The sequence below is a fragment of the Parasteatoda tepidariorum genome, chromosome 8, assembly GCF_982258835.1.
Source record: "Parasteatoda tepidariorum strain Cologne lab strain chromosome 8, Ptep-v5.0, whole genome shotgun sequence".
Classification (NCBI taxonomy): Eukaryota; Metazoa; Arthropoda; class Arachnida; order Araneae; family Theridiidae; genus Parasteatoda; species Parasteatoda tepidariorum.
This window is the reverse complement of record NC_141762.1, coordinates 98,400,726-98,407,862: the sequence shown is the minus strand read 5'-3', so window position 1 is coordinate 98,407,862 and position 7,137 is coordinate 98,400,726.

The following is a 7,137-nucleotide window of genomic DNA, read 5'->3' as shown; positions in this document are numbered from 1 at the left end:
CGAACGTAAACAAGTGCAAACCGGTTTCAGTCACGTAAAAACAATAAAGCTGTATAGTATCACTTGATAATTAAGATTTTACATAGAATCTTATAGTGCGTCTAATAATTTGGCCAAGGACCGTATTTTAAAAAAAGGAAAATTAGTATCAGCGTTTTTAATGAAATTAAAAAAGAAATAAAAACAAGAAAATAAACAAGCATATTAAAAAATTTTAGGTCAAATTTTCACAAATTGAAAAATACCATTAAAAATATTGTTTTTATTACTAATCTGAACGTTTTAGTTTCGAATAACACCATTATATGTACCAAAATTACCCCTATCATACCCTTTAATTTTAAACTGCAACCACAAAAGTATTTTCAAACAAAATTATGTTCGCACTAAATCATAAGTCACGATTTCCCCTCCCCTATCTTCGGTCATCCAAGCAGAATAACAAATCAAAAATATCAATGGGAAATCTTACCTATTTATATTTCTCAGAAAATAGGAGTTATCCAAAACACGAAAACAAACATTTTCATTAATCTCAATCGCATCTTTCCAACAATTACTAAATGTACCTCCCATTTCCTCAAAATCCTGTTGCGCTTTAGCTCCTCCCTTCAATAACCGAACAACCAATGAAAGCAAAGGGCGTCTTAAATACACCCAATCACGTCGATGAGTGACATATGGAGAAGGAATGCTATATGTTTTCTAGTTTAATGTCATTTTCAATATACGAACATTTATGATCGATTTTTCCTACAAGTACTTCCAACTGCACGAAAGTTAATTTTAATTTCGGATAAAAAAAAATTTGATAACTACAACTACGAAATCTCTTCCAAATCCTACATCCGGCCTGTGGAGTTTTGGAATTGAAACATTTTTTTGTCTTTTGGTTTGGTCTTGTAGATTAAGAAATTAATTTTGATCTTATAGAAATTATTTCCAAACTTAAAAAAAGTAATGCTCTTATGCATATTATGGCAATTATTTAAATTATTAATAATTCACAAATTGAATATAATTAAATCCATGTTAAATCGAACTTTGTTAAATCGATGAAACTACTAAAAATTCGAGATAAATAAATTAATTATTAACACTAGATTGCCTAAAGAACTCATTTTGATTGTTTTTTAATTTCAATTAGAAAAACAATGATGTACATAATAACACAATTTCTTAGAATTTTGTGACTTTTTGCACAATATAAATAATTTTTCATTGTTAATATTTACTAATAACTTGTTATATAACTGTAAATAATATTAAAAATTAATTTTAAACAAATTTCTTTACACATTAATAATTCTTTCACAACCCTGTCACTTTGACTGCTTTTGGGCAATATACTAAGTTTCAGTCTTTCTTGTGTTAATAAGATAACTTTCAATTTATAAATTCTGAAACAAGATTTATTAAGTTAATTAAAGAAATCTGCTAATGATTTAAATTGTAATATTTTCCTAAATACAGATTTTTTACATGAGTCCTTTGCATAAATGCATGGGCGTCGCAGAGTCTAATATTTGAAGGAGACGAAATACTCAATCAGAATACTTATCTAAATTTCACAGATTAGAAGAAAAAAGTTCCAATATCTGCTAAATCTATGCATTATATATTTTTCCTTTATTCTTGTTTTTTACTTTGATGAATTTAAACAGATGATGATTTATTAAAACTTTCATTTGTTCGGAATATTGAGGTAGCTGGGATAGCCTGGTTGGTAGGGCACTGGACCCATGTCCAAGAGTTCGTGGGTTCGATCCCCAATGGGCTAAAATTCACCGTGTAGTAAATGGTGATTGATGCACGTTAAATCTGTCGAGTCTCAAAGTCCTCCATATTCCCATAACAAATAAATACCTCTGGGGATACTGATCCATTAGTTTCCTTGTCTTCTGGATTGTTTCAAAATTACAGGGCTACGGAGTTGAAAATTAGAAGTCGTAACCCAAAATTGGGTCGGCAGTTTAATGACGGTTATGAAATAAAATAAAATAATTTAATGCGTGCCTAAAGTAGGTAGGTGAGAGGGGGATCAGTTGGATAAAATGGAAATCTTGAATAAAATTTTCACTTATTCTTTAAATTTTTTCTGTAATAAATCGTAAATTGGTAACACTGGTATACACGTCCATCGAGGGGGCATATAGTCACCCTCCCCCCTAGCTACGGCGCCCATGCGAGTGGCGAGTGTAAATGTATGAGATAATGATAAATACATTGCAAAAACAAATAAATAAGATTTTTTAAAAAATACCATTGAAACAGCCTGAATAAATTTTGATCTAATAATCGTATCTTCGAGTGCTAACCCAAGTCAAAATTTTTGATGGTTTTCCATTGATAGATCAACATAATCTTGATGGTTACAATCAATATATCCATCATGAACCATTATAGCTTTGATGATAACCAACATAGGTAATCATCACCTCAATGTAGGAATTTGGACTGATTTATGATGGTTCAACATAAGAATAGTAACTTGTTTTGATGGTTTGCTCATGTTAAACCATCGGAAATGTCATCATAGTTTCTTAAAAATCAAATGTTGGAACGATCATGAACCACCATCATCCCAATGTAGGAATTCGGACTAATTTATGATGGGCCAATATAAGAAAAACCAAATTGTTTTGATGGTATATACCTGATAACCAAAAAGAATTCCTTTTAAACCATCATGGACTATCACGGATCATCATAGATTGTTGGTTCATGGGAATCAAACTTCTCTTGATGGTTGACCATCATAGCATTAAAGTAACATTAAGTAGTTTGTTAGCATATTAAAAACCAGGAACGCATAAAGGAAAATGTTAGACGATGGCGACCATCGAATGATGTTGGACCATCATGAATCGCACTGAAACCAACATAAACCATCAAAATGTTTTAATGAGACCCTCAGGAATTTTGACTTGGGAGGATTCGGTTTAAATGGTTCACATTAGACAAAATTTTGTTTTAAATGAAATGTCTTTTACTTTCATTGTACACAAAAATAAATGAATATATATAAAACAGAACTATATAATTTGAAAATGGCAATTGCTTAATATTAACATTTCTTGTATGGAACTTTCTTTATATATCGAATCGGGATTGAAAATTTTAACCACTGACTTTACGCTCCACATTGCACAATGTTAAGAGACCGATTTCGGTTGGATTTTTTTTATAACCATCATTGAACAGTCGACCTAATTTAGGATTTACGACTATTAATGTTTAATTCCGCAGCCTTGTAATTTTGAAACCAATCCAGAAGGCAAGGGAGCTCCTGGATCAAATAGTGTGAGAAATTTGCCTTCGTGGAGGACTTTTTGGCGAAAATAACCCGCATTTGCAGTACATGGGGAGAAAAACCACGGAAACCTCACACGGTTAGCCTGACGGCAAGGGAAAATATGAAAATTTTTAAAAATGTTGACACCTATCCTTAGACTTCATATTAATAAAAATGTTCTCCCTTACATCAAATAATTATAAAAAATAAAAAAATCATTGAAGTGTCTTTCAAAATGACCCCCTGAGATGCAGCTATAAATAATGGCCGTAGTTGAACAACCCACCGGATTTCGGGTTTGCGACTATCAATGTTAAACTCCTTGTAATTTTGAACAAAATCCAGAAGACAAGGGAGCTACGTGATCAAGTATTGGGAGAAATTTGCCTTCATGTAGGATATTTTGATGGAACTAACCCGCATTTTTTTTACAATGAGAGAAAGCTCACGAGAACCTGCGGAATTCATATCGATCAACCATCGTTGGGATTCGAGCCCGGTTCACCTCATTATAGGGCGAAGACTCTATCCCCTGAGCCACCACAGCTCTTTCGGTTGGATTGGAAATTTCTTAAATATCATGGCCGCAATGTTTTCTTTAACTAAATGCAAATATTTTTCTTTTAACTTTTCTTTTTGGTCCCACTGTTTCGGTCCCGTCTTTTTGATACAGAAATTTAAAAACATTTACCAAATCTGCACAATTCTCCAATGCAACTGGAATGATCTTTATTTCTGTTGCATTAATTTTTGACCTCTAACATTTAGTCTTTTATTCAAGATAGTAGTTAGCGCAGAAATCCTTTTTATTTATTTATTTGTTGCCAAACTTTACAATCTAAATCAATTTACACAAACAAAAATATCGATTAAAAAAGTAATTTTTGGGACTTTACATCAGTTGAAATTAAAGTTATGTGGCTTGAACGTCATTTAATAACTTTTCATTATAACTGTTCCCAAACAATACTATCTTCTCCAGGATTATAACAAATATAACTGCTTGTCAATCAGCATGTACATGGTTTCTTTCAGAAGAAATAACGAAATTATGATTCAATAGGAACGAAGTAGCTTAGTATATGCTGAGCTACTTCCGTATAATATAAGATACTATTATATAATTTCACGAAAACTGCACGGTGGATCCTAATTTCTGTTCAACAATTCATCTTCCTAATGTTTGCAGTTCTGCAAAATCAAAAACAGACATAAAACTTCAAAAATGAGCGTTTTTCTTTTTGGTTTGGTTGTTTTAGATAGTTTCATAATTATTTATTTTACTAATCATCAGAAAGGCATGAAATTTTGATATAGTAAAATCAATTTAGGCTAAAAGTCGAAAAATGTGAGCTTAAAAGATAAGGTGTATCTTCAAAAGCAAGTAATATAAAAAAATAAATAATTTAAAGTCAATTCCTTCCCAGGTTAACACAGAAAAATTTTATTTTAGTTATTTTTTATTAAATAATTTTAAAAAATTTCTCCCATATAAAACTAAAATTAATTCATTAAATTTAATTAATGAATTAATATTTGTAAAAGCTGCGCAAGCATCAAGTTTAAAAAATCGTGCTACACGTGCTACCACGTAATGTTCTTTACTGAATTTATCTGACACAGCAAATGTTAAATAATTAATTATTTAAATGTGAGCAATGAACTGTTTTGTTCAAATAGAGCTATAAGTTTAAAATTATAACTGGTGTTATCTTTAAAATATGTGAGAAACTCAATCTCTTATAGTAAAATTTAAAACAATGACTAACGCTTAACTAATCAGAAAATTCTATTTTGTTTTTCGCTCATCTCTATTTAATGAATGAGTTAATATTTGAAAAAACTTGTATTAACATCAAGTGACATTTATTACAAGTTTAAAAAAAATGTTGTTGTTGTTAATTTACGTCGCACTAGAGCTGCACAATGGGCTATTGGCGACGGTCTGGGAAACATCCCGGAGGATGATACGAAGACACGCCATCGCAATTTTGATCCTCTGCGGAGGGGATGACACCCCCGCTTCGGTAGCCCGACGACCTGCGCGCGAAGTCGAGCACTTTACGGTAGCACAGTTTAACGAGGACCAATACCGCACACCCTCGGTCCCTACGCAGACTGATCCAAGTGGTCACCCACCCGCACACTGACCGCAGTCAGTGATGCTTGACTTCGGTGATCTGCTGAGAACCGTGTCTTAACGATCAGTCCACTGCGGGACAACATCAATATATGCATCAATATAAGTAATGTAAAAAAAGTTTTTTTTTTAAAGTCAATTCCTATTTTCAACAAAGAAAAATTTTATTTTAGTTAATTTTTATTTTTCTCCCATATAAAACTATAATTAATTAATTGAATTTAATTAATGAATTAATATTTGAAAAAACTGTATTAACTGTATCAAGTGTCATCTACTACAAGTTTACAAAAAATGTATTTACTTGAGTATAGGATTAAAAAGTATTTTATTTAACAATTGAAAATTTGGACAAGATATGGGGAGAGTGTGAACTAATAGTAGGAATTGAATATCATAACGAAATTTCAGAAAAATAGATCAAAATGACAACAACGACCGCTTCTAGTGATAAATAGACTTAGGCACAAAATATTTTTCATTGTTGAGAGTATCTGAATGATCAGTTAAAAAAAATTAATGCCACATTTTTGTGAATGTAAAAATTAAGCCCAATAGTCCAAATGACTAACCTTACGGTCCGTGATAAGACACTGACATACTGGGTTTGAACAAAATTATGGACACTTCTATCGTACTCAATTTTTTCTTACTTTATTCTTATTATATTATTATTTTTTCTTATTTTTTTTCTGAATACTTCTGTGGTAACTCTTTTTTTTTTCTTCCGTATTTATCCCGCAATGGAATGATCGTAAAGACACTGTTTCCAGAAAAACACCGAAGTCAAGCATCAATGGCTGCCGTCAGTAAGCGGGTGGGTGACCACTTTGCTCAGCCAGCTTAGGGACCGAGAGTGCGTGGTATCGGTCCTCGTTAAATTGTTCTATCGTAAATTACTAGACTTCGCGTGCAGGTCGTCGGGCTACCAAAGTAGAGGTGCCATACCCTCAACAGAGGATCAAAATTGCGATGGCATGTCTTCGAATCAAGCTCAGGGATGTTTCCCAGACCGTCGCCAATAGCCCATTCTGCAGCTCTAGTGCGACGCAAATAAAATACCTACTTGCCTACCTTTTTTCATATTTCTCTATAAGTACTCAGAATAGTTTTATAACTTAATTGTTCAGGTCATGTGATATCCTCAATAAAATGAAAAGATTTAGAGTTTTGAAGGATAGGAAATAAATTACGAACAAAAAGAAATCATTTTGAACAAAATGAAATTCTTTTTAAATATTTTTCTGGTGAAAATACTCGAAAGCTCTTTTCTCGCGTAGGCATCGAAAAGCTGGAACTAACAAAGCTATAAGTTGTAAAGAACCTTAGAATGGTTCATATCACCCAAGTGTTCTATATTATGTTTTAATTATACTTATTCAAGTTCCATAACAATAATTTCGTGTATTGAAAAATGAGTATTAGTCTTGCTGTTTTTTTTTTAAAAAAATAAATGTTTAGTTTTAGCAAGTTTTTTCTATTGCATGTCATTATTTCAATTTAACTTCTTAATAGTTAAGTCATTTGACAGCTTTATAAATGATCGCTCAAAGCTCTGTAATTTATAATTGTGTTTTTAACAAAGCTGTGAATCTTACATAGTAGTTTTTAAAAAGCATTATTAGTGTTTCGTTTCTGAATGTTTTTCTGTTGCATGTTGCTTATTTCAATTTGAGATTTTTTTACATTTCGATAGCTAATT